The sequence below is a fragment of the Muscardinus avellanarius genome (genome assembly GCF_963383645.1).
Source record: "Muscardinus avellanarius genome assembly, chromosome: 1".
In the NCBI taxonomy this organism is placed as follows: Eukaryota; Metazoa; Chordata; class Mammalia; order Rodentia; family Gliridae; genus Muscardinus; species Muscardinus avellanarius.
In genome coordinates this window covers 56,070,846-56,086,828 of record NC_137786.1, presented here as the reverse complement: position 1 = coordinate 56,086,828, position 15,983 = coordinate 56,070,846, and the positions used below count along the sequence as shown (strand labels likewise).

Sequence of the window (15,983 nt, the reverse complement as noted above, 5' to 3'; positions counted from 1 at the left end):
GAGGTGGCCTTCCTGGAATTTTGACACTCTAAGAGGATATTGTTAAATAATCCCATTGATACTCATGTATTCAGTAATTCATTTGTTCCATGTCAAGACAGTTAACCACCTGAGTGTGTTAAAAACAGTCTGAGGCAGCTGGATGTGTTGGCACACACGCTTGTAATTCCAGTACGTGGGAGGCTGAGGCAGGAGGATTGCAGGTTTGAGAGCAGCCTCAGCTAGTGAGACGTTGTTTCATAATAAAAAATAAAATTGAGGCCAGGCGTGGTGGCGCACGCTTGTAATCCCCGAGCTTGGGAGGCAGAGACAGGAGGATCGCGCAGGTTCGAAGCCAGCCGCGCGCGCTGGCTTAGGAGACCCTGTTTCCAAATAAAAATGTAAAAATAGGTCTGGGAGTGTAGCCTGGAGGTAGAAGAGCTTCCAGAAACCCCAGTACCACCAGAAAAATAAAAAATAATAATAATAAATAATAAAATTGGGCTGGGGTATAGCTGGGAGGTAGAATGCCCCTGAGTTCAATCCTCAGTGCCAAAACAAACAAACAAACAAACACACAGACATGGTACTTGTTCTTTAGGAGCTGAGAACTGGGAGGTCAAAGCATAGACATTATATGCAAATAATTACCACTGTTCTGAGTTGCCACTCCAGGATAAAAAGAAAGTGTAAAGAAGATCACAAAGTTCATTGCCTTAAAATCAAGGAAAAACAGGCAATAAATAATATACTTCTGGGTAAACCTTAATCTAGGTTCTCACTCGTTTTCTCCCCCTTTGATTTAAGATTCTTTTTTCACTATGGTTGTTCCAATTTAAAATCTGAAGCCAAAATTCCAAGTCCATCCTGGTCACTAGAAATTTCAGTACCAAAACACTAATCTCCCATCTTATGGGGGTAGGGGGAGTTAGATGTTTCTGACTCTCTTATGACTCTTTCTTTGTCTCTGTCTCCCCAGGACTGAAGACTGAGCTCATGAATGCTTTACTACTGAGCTACACCCCCCAGCCCTTCTGTGCTCTATTTTCAGGCAGGGTTTCACTAAATTGCTCAAGCTGGCCTTGAACTTGCAATCCCCGTCTTAGCCTCACAAATAGCTTCTATTACAGGTATGTGCCGCCACATCTGGCTGATCAGCTTCTTTTTCATATATAATTCAGTATCCCAACTTTCAAAAAAAAGTAATGCCCTGGATGAACTTAGATGTCCATATATTTTGACCTATGACTCAGGATTTATAATGCAAAAAAAAAGTTTCCATGATGAAAACTACTCCCCTAAAAAAATGGGAAGAGAAAGTAATACCTACAGAGTTGCATAGTTTGTTTCTGAAAACTAAATGAAGATTTTCCTCCAAAGGACAGAGGGGAAAGGAAGATGTGGAGCAGATGGATTCATTGTTCCCCTATGGAGAAAAAAATATTCTGCACCTTGCAAAAATATATTAATTGGCCTGCCATCTGGCAAGCCTGCTCACATACATAAGGGATAAAGTTTAGATCTTGAGGTTTAACATTTAAGCCTGTGGGGAGATGGTAATTGGAATCTGAGTTAGCATTAGTATTTTTAAAGGGAACATTTCAAGAGAGATCTAAATACAGGGGGATAAAAACAGGACCTAAAATGTGAGCTCTTGCAGGATGACGTCACTAGTGTCCATGGCCAGCCCCAGCGGTACACCCACAACAGGCAGAGCCAGACATCAGCACCCAGCACTCAGCCTGCTCCCTCGGTGAGATTGTGAGAGCTGCCCCATCACAGCTCCCATTCTTTCTTGTGTTATAGGTTTTTTTCACAATTTCTAGAAGTGTTGTAAAACTGTATTTAATAGAATTCCATTAACCTACTGTGGGGGTGCAGGTCTGTAATACCCATCCTTGGGCTGCTGAGACAGGAAGAGCACAGGTTGATAGCAGCATTCTGTAATTTATTGAGACCCTGTTTCAAAGTAAAATAGGGATGGAGGTGTGGCTCAGAGGTATAAAGCCCCTGGGCTTAATCCCTAATACCATACACACACACACACACACACACACACACACACACACACACAATTTCATTAAAGGCAAAAGCTGATCATAAAGCAGAAGGTACAATAAAGTAGGAGTTATGTAATGTGTATACATCTGTATGCAAATATACATACAGGGAAGGAAATGCTAACCTATTAATAGCGCTTATATCTGAGCACTAGATTTAGATTTGTTGGAAATTTTTTAATGATTGTTTTTATTCTCCCAATTCTGGTTTTTTTTTGGACTCAGGATTGAACCAAGAGACATTCTACCTACAAGCTATACCCCCAGTTCTTTTTATTTATTCTTTTTATTTTGAAACAGGGACTTGCTAGATTGCTGAGGGTCTAAGTTGTTGAGGCTGGCCTTGAAACTGCAAACCTCTTGTCTTAGTCTCCCAAGTACTGGGACTGCAGTGCTATCATGGCCAGCCTGATTCTTTCTCTTGAACACATATTAGTTTAAGTTTTATTTTAAAGCCTACCTAAGGCTGGACTGAAAATATGATAAAACAGTGAAAGGACTCTATTATTTTACAAAGCAAATAAGGTACCTGATTTATCTTTTGTAACGTGCATATTTTCGTTCAGGCTTCCCTTGTGAAGAGAAACTCTTAAGAGTCCTCCTGGATCTCCATACTTATGTTCCAAAAATAATAATCAGTGTCTTAAACCACATGTTTTATTCATATATATGACATCATAAGTAAAATATTCTATCTCGTGGTCCTTTTTCTTTCCCTAGTAAACAACCCCAAAAGATTTTTAATCATTTCTTGGGAGCTGAATTTGTTAATTTGGTCTCTCACAACTAGATAGTATCAAAAAGACTATTATGTGTCAAAAATGAGCCATATTGTTTACTTAGTTTATACTTTTTTTCAAGTATTTCATTCTGATACCTTTTCCTGGTACTTACTAGCCTAAATCATCTAATCAAACTATGTGTTCATCCTTCCCTCAGAAAAATTATGTTTAAAGGGAATGACACAATGTCCCATAGTATTCCAGATATAATCCTTGGACATAAAAAGTAAATTAGGAAAAAAGTGCAATTTTAATAAATGTAGAGGTTAAATAAAAAAAAGGCAGAATAAGAATTTTTATTCTAATCTTTTGTCAGCATTATCAAACAATTATAACTATTTAAAACATTTCAGGCAATAGAAATATTTCATATCTTCTCTATGGTATTAACATGGCTGCATTTGTTAAAACTCAGGGAACTGCACACCTAAAAAGTATGATTTTATGCTATAGAAACTGTATCTCAATAAGCCTAACTAAAAAAAACACACACTTATTTATCTGGGCTTTCTTTTTCTACCGTAAGTAAATATAAGTGGTTAGTTCCATGCCAGGGCTGGGTGGGTAACTCAGTGGTAGAGTACTTGCCTACCATCCATGAGGCTCTGGGTTTGATCCCCAATACAGAATGAAAGAAAAGGGCAGGGGGAGCCCTATGCAAATAGTAATCTGAAGAAATCTTGGGCCTAGATTAATTCTCATGAAAAAAATACCTTCTTTAATGTTTAAAAGTTCCTGAAGGGAAGATATCTTCTTCTATTCAGTCCTTGGAAATGAACAACCTTTCCTTAAAGGCAGCTCATATATCATACCTTTGAAAGCCAAAAAATAGCCAGTGAAATGTGCATTTTAGAGAATTCTGGAAATAATATTTATGTCATTTGTATACTGTAGATTATATTCTTATACAATTTTTCTATGCATTATGAAGCAGCTACTCCTTAGTTCTCTAAATATGATTTTTCCCAAAGAGAAAGATATACTTAAGTGAGTGAGACCATCAAGTGATCTCCTTTATCATAGCAGTGAGCTTAGCATATCCAAGAGAAATTATTATATTTTTTTAAAAAGAAGACTGAAATTATTTCTAAAAAACTCCCAACAGATCTCTCCAGGCATTCCATTCTACTGCCATAAAGGATGTCAGAGCTTGACAGGGCGTGGTGGCGCATGCTTATAACCCCAGCATTCAGGGGCGGAGACAGGAGGATCGCACTTTGTGGATAGCCTCAGCTACTTAGCGAGGCCCTTTGCAATGCATGTATGTCTACACAAGTCTTTTATTCCATTAAGATGTATGACTACACTGCACCAATAAAAATTTTTTTAAAAAAACTAAAAAAAAAAAAAAAAAAAAAAAAAAAAAAAGATACCAGAGCTTTTGTCCCTTCTATGGAATAAGCTCTGGGAACCGTCAAGATCCACCTCTGGATTTTGAGGTGTGTGTGTAGCATCCACACTCTGTGGATGCATAGAATGTAATAACACACAAAGGGAAACCTCAGAAAAACAAGCCTGGTGCAGTCGGGTGTTACTCATTCAAAGGTCCATAAAATAGCAGCTGTTTGGAACTACATCCTAAGGAAAGCTTCAATTTAAAAGTGTAAGCCCACTCAAACACCATCATAAACTCTGATGCTTTAAGATGGGAAATTACAGGAGAACACATAGCCCATTTCCATTAATGGGAAAGAGAAGCAGCAGGTGGTGATTTTAAAACAAAGGTAAACCTATTTCTATTGTGTATGCTCTTCCCTCAGACAGCAGGTGGCATTTCTATAGAAAAGATCAAAATTATCAGACGTCGCTAAGAGGCCACTGTTCTATAAAACTGAGACACTATGATCTTACTTTACAAATATTATTTTCAATAATTAGAATATTTTGAGGGCGCTCTTTCCTTTGGAGACAGGGTAGTAAACTTTTTATTGTAATTTGCCACTTACTACTCCTTAGATTTGGAAACTGTTAAGTAATTGCTGAAAAATCTCTTTGGTTTTGTTTGCATCTGTATGACAAATAACAACAATATAATCTTTACCGAGTAGACGCATGAATTCAATGAGACAACTCTCCCCAACACATATTCTCCCTGCCCTCCTCCTTGGCTGAGGTTGGTAGATCTTCCACTGGTCATCATATGTTGCTATAATTTATTTGTCTATATTGTTTTCTCGCCCCACTAGATAGAGCTACTTAAAGGATTAATGCTGTGCACTTTCTTTGTTTCTCAGAGGATAATCGCATCCCTGGGTATATAGAGGGCACTCAATAAATACGCATATCAATGGGGAAAAAATGAAGCTATGTGACAAGTCTCCAGTCCCTGTCCACAGAAGTCAAATTTAATGAAACTAGGTTATTGGGTTATCAGGTTTCAGAGGGTGATTCAGGAGCATCCAAAAGCGCCACAAGCCGTAAAAGGGTCACACACAGACGCATGACTCATAAACCAGCCCCTCTAAGTATTTTTAACTGCAATTACCTCCCCATGTTTCAGGGGTTGCTCATCCAGCTCTTGGCTTCTCTGTCTTTTGGCTCCCTTTAGAGTCACTTGACTTCTAAGGCAGCCACAAGGAAGGAAGGGAGAGAGGAGCTATGTGTCCTCCAGGCCCAGCGCCAACCCTCCCCAGCCTAATCCCTAAGACATCCCAAGAAAGTCTATGATGAGAAGACAAAAACAGAACAAAGTAAAGTGAAGGCAAAAAACAAAATCTCTATAGTCTAATAGGCCTTAACATAGAGTTTAAGATATATACACACCTGGAACTCCCCAACAAAATCCATAAATGCTGGGCCATGAATACCCTCCAACCATGTTAGTTTCTCTATTAAATAGATTTGAAATCAAACCTGTTAAGTGGCTGAAGGAACAGCTACAAGCCACTGCGTGCTGGACACACCTATAAGAATGGAAGGTTTGAAATTCGAAGGTCCTTTCTTCAGCTCCTGGCTGGGCATGTCACTTACATGGGAACTAAAGAACTGGCTTAAAACAGGACTATAATCTCTCTCGAACAATAGGTCATGACGAGCTTCCTTAATGCCAAAGTAAGTGCTAAGAGGTGATTTCTGCTAACTGAATGAAAGTGGAAAGGGCATATATATTTACTCTGGCTTGAGTACAATGCTTCTGAATATGTGTATCTATGCCAAGAGTCAGAGGCCTTTTCCCTCATGGATTTTCAACCTGGGACCCATTCCATAAAATGTCTGTATCCTAGGAATGGCACTGGAAAGTTGTAACACACTTGTAAGTGACCAGTTCAATATCTGTACCTTTTAGCCTCAAATTATCTTGGTCTGATATGAGCTCATCTTAAAGTTAAGTCTCAAAAGTTAAGAAATGCCCCCCAAGTGTTCTTGTTTTAAAAAATTCCCATAAGAAGTCATCAAATGACAAGTGATCTTCACAGTATCTAAGAAACATGACGTCTACCAGCCAAGAAAATATGGTAGCAATGACTGTGCTGGTAAATGGCATCGACAGCTCCAAGATCTAAGAAATGGGCCAAATAAAACAGTTCTCTAATCTCCAGCCTTGATTCTTATATTAAGAAAAGCACTACTGATTCCTCAGCTTAAAATAGCCTGGATTTGTAATGCTAAGTTACCTGAATTTCACAGGAGAAAAAATACCACCAAGAAAGAAAAAATTTGCTATGTGCAATTTTTACAGGCTACACATTAAAAGCATGACAACTCTTATTTTTTATTAACTCCATTGCCGGAATATCTAACACCAGACATCAAGTCCTAAAACATACAGAAAATTATGGCCCATAAGTACAAAAGTTAACTTCACAGAATCCTTAACAAAAACTATTACCCAAAACACCCCAAACATCTCACATTCTATTTGTCTCCCAACTGGCCGGATGCCCATTTAGGATGAAAGATGAGAGGTCTTTTGATTTAGGAACCTGCTGTGTTTGGGAAATATATATTATAGCCATTCATTCAATTTGCCAAGGCAGGTGATTTGCCTAATTGTTGTTTGGCCACCTGCTGGCCCTCTGCAGTAATTAGGCAAGCATAGGGTGGGGGATTTTACAATGAGCCAGGTTTGGGGTTAGCAAAGTATCTGTGTTCATCTAGATGGGTAGTCGAACAAAAACTCCCAAGTATTGGATAACAATCCTTATAGGAAAGTAAAACCTGTCCAACACAACTTCAGTAATTCCAATGCTTAGTGTCTGATCTAAGTAACCTCTTTGAAAAATTCTTTGCTTTTTGTATTGAAAGTGTTGAGATTAGCCAAGTGAAAATAATAGTTTTATAGGAATTCCATCTCAGATTCCAAGATCAACAAGCCATCCAACTCAGACTTAAGAAATAACATTACATAATAGCCACTTAGTGGCTATTGTTTTTCAGTAACAAAGGATTCATTTACCGTATTTCCTAGAGAGCTTTATTCAAACAGCACAGTTTTTCCCACAACAAACATTCCTTCCCGTACCTCAAAAACATCTATAAAGTAAGACAATTAATAATTATAATTTCTAATTTAAGGACATTCATCGTATGACATGTTAAAACAAAAATGCAAAGGGGGCATATGTAATTATTTTTGGCATAAGCTACAAGTTCAGTGATTTCCTTCAAATAGCCAAAAAATTCAGCAGTGACTAGGTAATATTCTAATAGTGACTCTTACAGATGAGGCACAGTCAAGTATGAGACACAGATGTACACGGTAATATTTAAAATTAGACAGAAAAAAAGCACAACGAAGACAGCGTCTACAAATACTCATAGGACAACTCAGGCTTAGTGAAGCCATCACTTTCTTCCCTCTCTGATGCCAGGATCCTAGGAGACTTCAGCACGTTCCACACTGTGATCTGTCAGATCCTCCTCCTGTCTACCAGGTGATTCACTCTGAATCTCATACATCACTTCTCTGTGAACACCCATTGCAGATTAGAAACTTTCCAGGCACATGGGGAGCTGCTTCTTGCCTTTCTAGAGGTAAAGGCTCATTCAAGAACTTCAGAACAGCAGTGGTGGCTGGCCTCCCACACATCAGGATCTACATTTTACCTGTACTTTCGCCTGCAATTGCAGTTGCTAAGAAACCCTCAACTCTAGCAAGTTCAGAGTCACTGATAAATGGAAGACCACAAAGTCAGTAGAATGTAGAAATCCCCAGGGCTCTATAATAAAGCAAGCAGTGGGGTGCTTGAGAGGAGAGAAACATTAATGGCTGTCTCTTGTGCTTACCAATCCATTTCACCTTCAAGTTCTGATCAAGGCCTAGAGTTTGCCAGGTTCTTTTTTCTTTGAGACAAACAACATGTTGGTTCAGTTGGATATCATGTAATCACTTTCACCAATAAGCATGTTCAATAGCCATCAGTGTGGCTAAAGCTCCAACAGGTCTTCTCATTCTATTAACAAGATCAACACTTTCAGAATTTACAACCAAGTTCTGGGGGGGAAGTTTCCTAATTTCTAGGCAAGAAGAGGAAAATAAAAGTACCAGCATCACAAGTATTAACCATGTGAACTTTTATTTAGAGATCTAATTATAAAATGCGTCTGCTGATAGAGAATGGCTGTCTTCACTAGACAGTTTTCTGCATACCATGTGCCTGCTTTCATCCAGGTAGCCCCAGGACTATTTTAATATCTTGGCTCTGCTACTTAACTTTCAAAGGGATTACTCAGTTTCCATGATGTCACTCCCAAATGACTAGGTTATGCACAGTGAAGGCAGTTCAGATGATAATAGCTTTGTACATGTTCACTCACACCTGAGATGGGTGTGTATGAAAGTAGGTGGGGTCCAGAGCCTCCAGTCTTAAGATCCCCAAGAAACTACCTATTTAGAAATCTCACCAATTATTCAAATGAAGCCCTCTGTCAGGCTTCCTCTTCTTTAGGCTTTTTCTACACATGGCCTCAAATGATTTTTTTGACTCTTGTATCCATTAGTTTTTCGTCCAGAAAGCAGATAGTCTCTATTTTGAAGCTTATGATCCCTATTTTAAAGATATCAATTAGGGTTCTGATAACAGAACATACTTGTGAAGAAAAACAAGCAGAAGTTGGGTGCAGTGGCACAAGTCTATAATCCCAGTACCTGGGAGGCTAAGACAGAAGGATCGCAGGTTTGAGACCAATGTGCAATAACTCAGGAAAATCCTGTTTCCTAAATTAAAAATAAAATAGGGCTGGAGGTATAGTTCAGAGGTAGAATATCCCTGGTATATTCAATCCCCAGTAGGAAGAAGAAAAAGAAGGAAAGAGGAAGGAAAGACAGACGATAAAAGAATAAAAGATTCTACTCTACTCCTCCTCTACCACAGTGTGTAGAGGACAGACAGAGAGACGGTGGCAAACACATGCACACGCCCCTCACAGTGCTGCCCAATTACAGCAGATAGCCCCCACCCCACCCCTGGAGTCCATGTTCCGCATTCTAGTTATTCTTAATGAACGCTGTTTAATTTTGTATTTTCCCAAGTCTCTCCGTCCATCCTGCCCCCTTCTCTTATTCCTTTCTTCCCTTCCCACACAAAGACCTGCTTATTCCCGAGACAAAACAAACTGTAAGCTATTGTGATTCCGGCACTGGATGCTAAAAGCAACACTTCGGAGACGCACTTTTTCCTGCTTGTGTTCTTTCTACCTGCTAAGCTTTCACAGGGTCCCCCGAGGCTGTGAGGAGTCTGTGAGGACTCCCTGTCACAGCGTGCAACCACCAGGCTCTCGGCAGGAGTCACTCAGTGAGCTGGTGGCTGGGTGCTGAGGCCCTGGAGTCCCCCTTCCTCCTCTCCCGTGGTGGTGGCGGGGGCTGCGTCCAGGCTGGGGGAGGTCATCCCCAGTCGCGGGGCTTCTTAGAGCCGTCCCCACGCTGGCACTAACTAGAGCCCAGGGAAGGGCAAGCCCCGCAGGGAGCAGTGACTGGCCTTAGACAGGGAAGGATGAAAGGAAGCGGTTATGAAACAGGCCCAGGCAAAGCGAGGAGTGGGAGGAAATGAGCCAGGGACTAGGAGGGCCGAGCCCGCGGCCCAGGCATGGAGAGGCCGCAGCAAGCAGGGCTGGGCTTCAGTCACCTGTGCAACAGGCTGCCGGGGAAAAGCCGGCACCGGGTGAGTGGGGACAGCATGCATCAGGGCTTTAACGCAAGGAGAAACTCCAAGTACAAGCATGTGGGAGACAGGCTGCGGAGAGAGCTTGTGCTTCAGCAAGGGGCTGAAAAGGAAACTGTCATTGCCAATTTGGGCAATGAAGTAGACGAAGAAGTGATCAACAGTGAGTAAGGGGATATGATTCAGGGAAGAGGGCTGCCGGGCAGCCAGGTGTGTGCCATGTAGAGTGATGTGTGGCTGCTCCATTTAGCCAATCACGGGGCAGTCCCACCCCTGGTCTCCAGTTCTGGGCTTCACTCTGGCTTCCTGGCTTGTGACACGCCCACCCAGCCCATCACTCTGGGACAACTGTTCTGGTGAGGTCATTGGTGACCCAGTCGCCAGCTCTGTACACACCTTTATTATGACTCTAGGGTGGGGCAGCTTGGACAATTCTCCTGGATCCCTGTGACAACACTTTCTAGGCTTCTTCCCAGCTGCAACTCTAACCACTCCTTAAATGGGGCCTCTTTGTCTCTCCCAGATTAAGTTAACTTCTTTCTCTGATGGTCTCAATGATGACTCCCATGCCTACGCTGGCTCTCTGGTCCAGCCTGTCCCAGGGCCCTGCATGCCCGGGATGGAGGTGGAGGGGCTTTCTTTTTTTGACTTCCGACCTCAGAGCATCCCAATAGCACTCTCCAAACTCTTCCCACAGATGGCTTGTGCTCATCCTTTAGGTCTCTCCTTGAATACTGCCTTTTGAAAGACCTCCCCTGAGCACTTTACGTAAGAAATCAATCTCTCTCTCTCTCTCTCTCTCTCTCTCTCTCTCTCTCTCCTTAGCGCCTGTTCAAAGTTGTTGGACCACTGGTCCGGGTTTGGCAATCCATTTGTGTAGGCACCTGTTCTATCAATTTAACCACCTTAATATCTCCTGAAGGCTTCATATTCTCTATTCAGGCCTGGGAAGTCGTTTAGCTAGGCGATTGCAATGACTTACTAAATGGTGTCCAGGTGTCAACCCCACTCCTAGACCTAAACTTCCCAGCATCGCTAGAGCTCTCTCTCCCACAGGATAAAGGCCAATGTCCCTCATCTCTCCTCCCCAGCCTCTTCACCCACTGCTCATCCCTAGGCTGTAACGACAGTGATAATGGTAACAGCTAAGAATTATTCAGAGATTTTTATGTGCTAGTCAGCACATTAAGCAATTTACACATATGAGTACATTTTAATCTTCACAATAATCTTGTTAAGTAATTTACTTATCCCTATTTCATAGGTTGAGCAACTCAAGTCCAAAGAAATGAACTTGCCCAATATCACAGAGTCAGGCTCCGAGTACAGGTGAAGCAGCTTGAGAACACCCTCCTCACCACTGCGCTGGGCTGCCTGGGTCAGCCGGCTGCTCCAGCAAGGCTGAGCTATGCTTTGGTTCCTTCTGCTCCAGCAACACCCAGCTATGTAGAGAGTGTTGCCAAGTCCACTGTGCCATGGTACACACCATTTCTTCTGCCCCTCGGGAAAGGCTTGTCCAGTCGGATAAATATCAACCTAGCCTTCAAACCTGCTGAGGTGTTTGGTGCCCTGCCTGGCTCTCTGAGACCAAAGTCTCTCTTCCACACCAGCCACTCCCATGGCTTTGCAGGCCTTCTAAATACTTCTGCCCTGGTTTGCACTGATTCATTGCATGTCTCACTGAACGCATGCTGGTGGCTTTCAGCTTTGGGTCACAGTGCCTGTGTACACAGCAGGTACTTAATAAAAGTAGATTTAACTGGGCTTTGGGCAAAATGGGTGACGACAAATGTACTAATATATGGAATGCCAATGGTGTGAATGCCAGGGCAGGAGAGAAGTCTATCTTCCATCTTTCTTGTACATCCATGAGCAAAACAAAGAGAAAAAAAACTCACCAACACTACAGATGTTTCTGAAGGCAAGATGCAGTGTGCATAAAAATTCAGTATATTCTGACAACTGCAGCAGTTAGTTTAAGATCCCTGGATGTACCTGCTGTTCATAGCAACTGCTGAGCAAAGAGAATTCAGTGAAAACAAAACAAAACAAAAAACTTCTTTTATTCCCCAGTTCTTAAACTTTGGCGTTCTTAGGAAAATGCATTTGAAAACTTGCTGGAGGTGATCAAACTGCTCATGGGAAAGGATAAGAGTTTTATTGATTTAAGTATCATCCGGGTTTAGAGATTATCAATTGGGCCAAATAAAAACATGGCAGATTTCTGAATACTAAGGTTAAAAATAAAGCACTTTGTAGATTCTCAAGAATGAACTTCAGCACAACTAAAGGCTCCCTTTCGAAACACAGCAACCATATTAAGAAATGCATTTTAGCCTTTACATATAGTATGAAACACAAGAGATATCGCTGAAGTGAGAAGCTTGATCTCATCCCTTCAAAAATTCTTAATCCAAGTCGGCCATGATGGCGCACGCTTGTAATCCCAGCATTCAGGAGGCTGAGACAGGAGGATCACGGTTCCCAGACAGCCTCAGCTATTTAGTAATGCCCTTTGCAACTCAGTGAGACTCAGTTTCAAAATAAAGAATAAAATATAGGGCAGGGGGTGTGGCTCGGAGGTGGAATGTCCCTGGGTTCCATCCCCAGACCCGCAAAAAAAAAAAAAAAAAAAATCTTCATTCAACGGGAAAAGAGAAGATGCCATAAGATGAAGCAGTAATGGGAATGCAAGTCAACTAAATTCCATTGCTGTGACTAGATCTCAGCTCAGTAGCCACAGATCTATACAGTTCAAAACATAAATTTCTAAAACATAAATTTTACAGTCTAAAACAATACATTTGGGTGAAAGAGTATCTGGGAAGCCCAGATGTCTTCAAAGAAGCAGGTGAGTGGCTATACTGAGACAGCCTGGAAGAAACCAGGGAAGTGAAGAACAAAGATGTCACCAAAAGGAGGCATTCCAATGGAACACTGAGCTTCACGGCAAAGCAACAGATACCAATCCGTGTGCAGTCAGAAAGCCCAATTTCTGCCACGACCAAGACAAAAGTAAACAAGCAAAGAAGAAAAAGCAGGAGATATCATCTTTGAGACACAGCACACAAGAGAAACTTTAAACTTTCACTCCATTGGTACTCTGTAATTCTAAAGGCCAAGCCCTGGGGGAAGTCTGTAGGCTACTTTCCTCAAGAACTCCATGAGTTCCAAGCTTTCCTATGGAAAGATCAACCAGCAGCAGGCTGGACGAGCAAGGAGGAGATGCCTCCACAAGCCAAAAGGCTTTCATGCTGAGGATTACGACTGTAATCGAGGTTGAAAGTAGGAATCTAAACCATTCTGCTTCTCTTTATTTAAGTGGCATAAACCTCCTTTTCCTATGAGCTCACTGGCAGGCACATAGCTAAATTCTACTCCTGGATAGACGAAGTTGACTTTAAAGAACAGGCTGCAATGAGGTCCTGTGGATTGAATCAGAGATAAGTAGCTGAGATAAAATATCTAAAATGAACAACTGCCAGAGAAGTCAGCAGGTGTGCAGGAAAGAAGAAGACCTGGGGCAGGAGAGAGACACCAAGGGCCAAGGCAAGTCTGACTGAGGCCAAGGCCAAGGCATCTTCACCTGGACTTGGGGAACCCTCCATCCAAGCTAGAAAAAGGATAGTACCGCTTGGGAACAAAGACGTCCTTTGGGGGAAAAAAAATAGATTTTTAGGGAACCTGACCATCCAGGTAAGAACCAGGGTTAGAGCTGGAGGATGTAGGACTTAGAACAGTTAAGGGGCATCCCATAAAAGGAAGAGTCACAATGAAGGAATAGGATTCATGTCACTACAGAAGGACAGAGTCAGAATTGATCACTGTGTAATAATAGAATACACAGCCACATCCACTGCCTGGAAAGGAGGAAGCCTGCCTTTCATCTTCCCAAGTCCACATAAGACAGGGTAACACCTCTAATCCAAAATGCTCCAGAGTCCCAAAGTTTTGCAAAAATTTCAATGTGTTTATTACCAAACTCCAAGAATCCTGGAAACCCCCTCACACACACACACACACACACACACACACACACACACACACACACACACCAAACAGGCTATGATCTCTATTCCTAGAAGAGAGGAGGGAAAATCCACCTCTCTGTTTGGCTGAACTGAAGACACAGGTCCATGACCTGGGGAGTGGAGGCAGCTTTCCCACGCACTTCCATTTTGCTGGGAAGAACCCAGGTTACTTTAGAACCTGGGCTGTCTGCCAGCGAGGGTTGTCTAACTTGATGTGATCAGACTGGACAGATACGGTCCTAAAGCCAGGGTCTGGCCAGCTGGAGAATTCAACAGACTCTTCTAATAGTACTATCAACAGGTAGGCAGGTGAAGGAAAGGTTGCAGCTGCTTTTCAGGTTCAGAGACACAGGTCTGATGCCAGGGCAGCCTTATCTCCCTAAGAGCTGGCTCCAGGTATGAGCAGAGGCTGCACAGCAGTTGGAACTGCACCACTCAGAAAGATGAAAGATTATCATGAGCATGTGGGAGGTTACAGCATTTATCAGTATGAGGAGTAGGGGCCGACTCCTTGAGCATGTGTCTCTCTCTTCAACTTTGTTGTTTTGGAGATATGATGCATCGGTGACGCAGCTTGAGCAAAATGGCCAATACTAAAACCATCTCTGAACATAGGATATAGCAGAAACAGAAAAGCATAAGTACATTATTTAAAAAGTATATCATTTCAGAATCCAACATGGTTGAGAGGCACCATCATTGTTCAAATCGCATTAGAGGATGACTTTAAAATCTGCCATATTTTATGCACACACACGTGAGCATGTAATTTGTGTATCAACAGTGTATGTGAGAATATTCTGAAATGCAAAAAATACCACAGAAATTTTCAAAAGGAAAAACACAAAGTTTTTCAAAGTATTACGTATTTGCATTGGCATTACACATAGTTACAGGTATTAGTAAACAGAAAGAGCCATTTTCTTGTGCTCTTTGAACAGTATAACACAGAGAATATGAAGTTCCAAATGTGATGGTGTGCATCCTGTGTATTTGTACTATGGCTCTCATACATGTTCACACGTATGCGCAAGGCAAGTTTGGATTTAAAAAAAAAAAAAAACAAGGAGCCGGGCGTGGTGGCACATGCTTGTAATCCCCGCGCTTGGGAGGCGGAGACAGGAGGATCACGCAGGTTTGAAGCCAGCCACGCTGGCTTAAGAGACCCTGTTTCCAAATAAAATATAAAAAATAGGTCTGGGAATGTAACCTGGAGATAGAAGGGTTTGCAGGAACCCCAGTACCACCAAAAACAAAACAAAACAAAACAACCAACAACAACAAGGAATCCACATTTACACAACTTGGAAGCGCACCTTTCTAAAACCACAACAGTGGTACTTTTCTGTGATGGACAGAAATGAGGAGAGAAGAGAAATGCTTCTTTTCAAATCCTATTTTTCATTCCAACTATCAGCAAACTAACTCCCAACGGCCTTTAATTTCCAGTATAAACTTCATCCTGACTTTGAAATTTTTCCCCCACCTAGTCTGTCAAATGCATATTATTATAAACGGAAAAGGCCAGCCCTGGATTAGAAATAAATGCCAGCAAACCAGTTAAAAACATCAAAATGGCAAAATTATGCACATCTCCTTCTTTAAATAGTCGATATGAAACAGGCTAAGTTGAGCTATCTTTGCATCACACATCTGCATCTCATAAAGGTCAAATATTTAATAGAGGGGAACATCTGAACGGCTGTACAAAGAGTACCAAAAGGCCTGTGTCTGGGTGAATGAAATGAATAAACAGGATTAGATCAAAGGGAGAGACGGAGATGGAGTCTCTCCTCCCCCTCCCCACCACTCACAAGAAAATGTCTTAGTACCCACGCTTCAAAACCAGAACTCTGAAAAACACGTTCATCAGGATTACCCAGGAAATCGCGGGAACCAGAGTACCTGAAACAGTGCCCCCCCTCCTCTCTCAAGGTAAGAAACTTTTCAAACTATCACCCAATAAACAAAACCCCAGCGTCCAAAGGGCTCCAGCAGCCCACTCCGGGAGGAGGCTGCTTCCCTCTCCCG

At 41.9% G+C, this 15,983-nt stretch overlaps 1 protein-coding gene across 8 annotated transcripts in view; it reads right to left on the bottom strand.

The window, feature by feature from the left end:
• The window catches only part of MAST4 (microtubule associated serine/threonine kinase family member 4), a gene marked incomplete at both ends in the record, with an annotated part of 610,384 nt that overhangs the window by 157,757 nt on the left and 436,644 nt on the right, over positions 1 to 15,983 (bottom strand). The window lies entirely within an intron of this gene.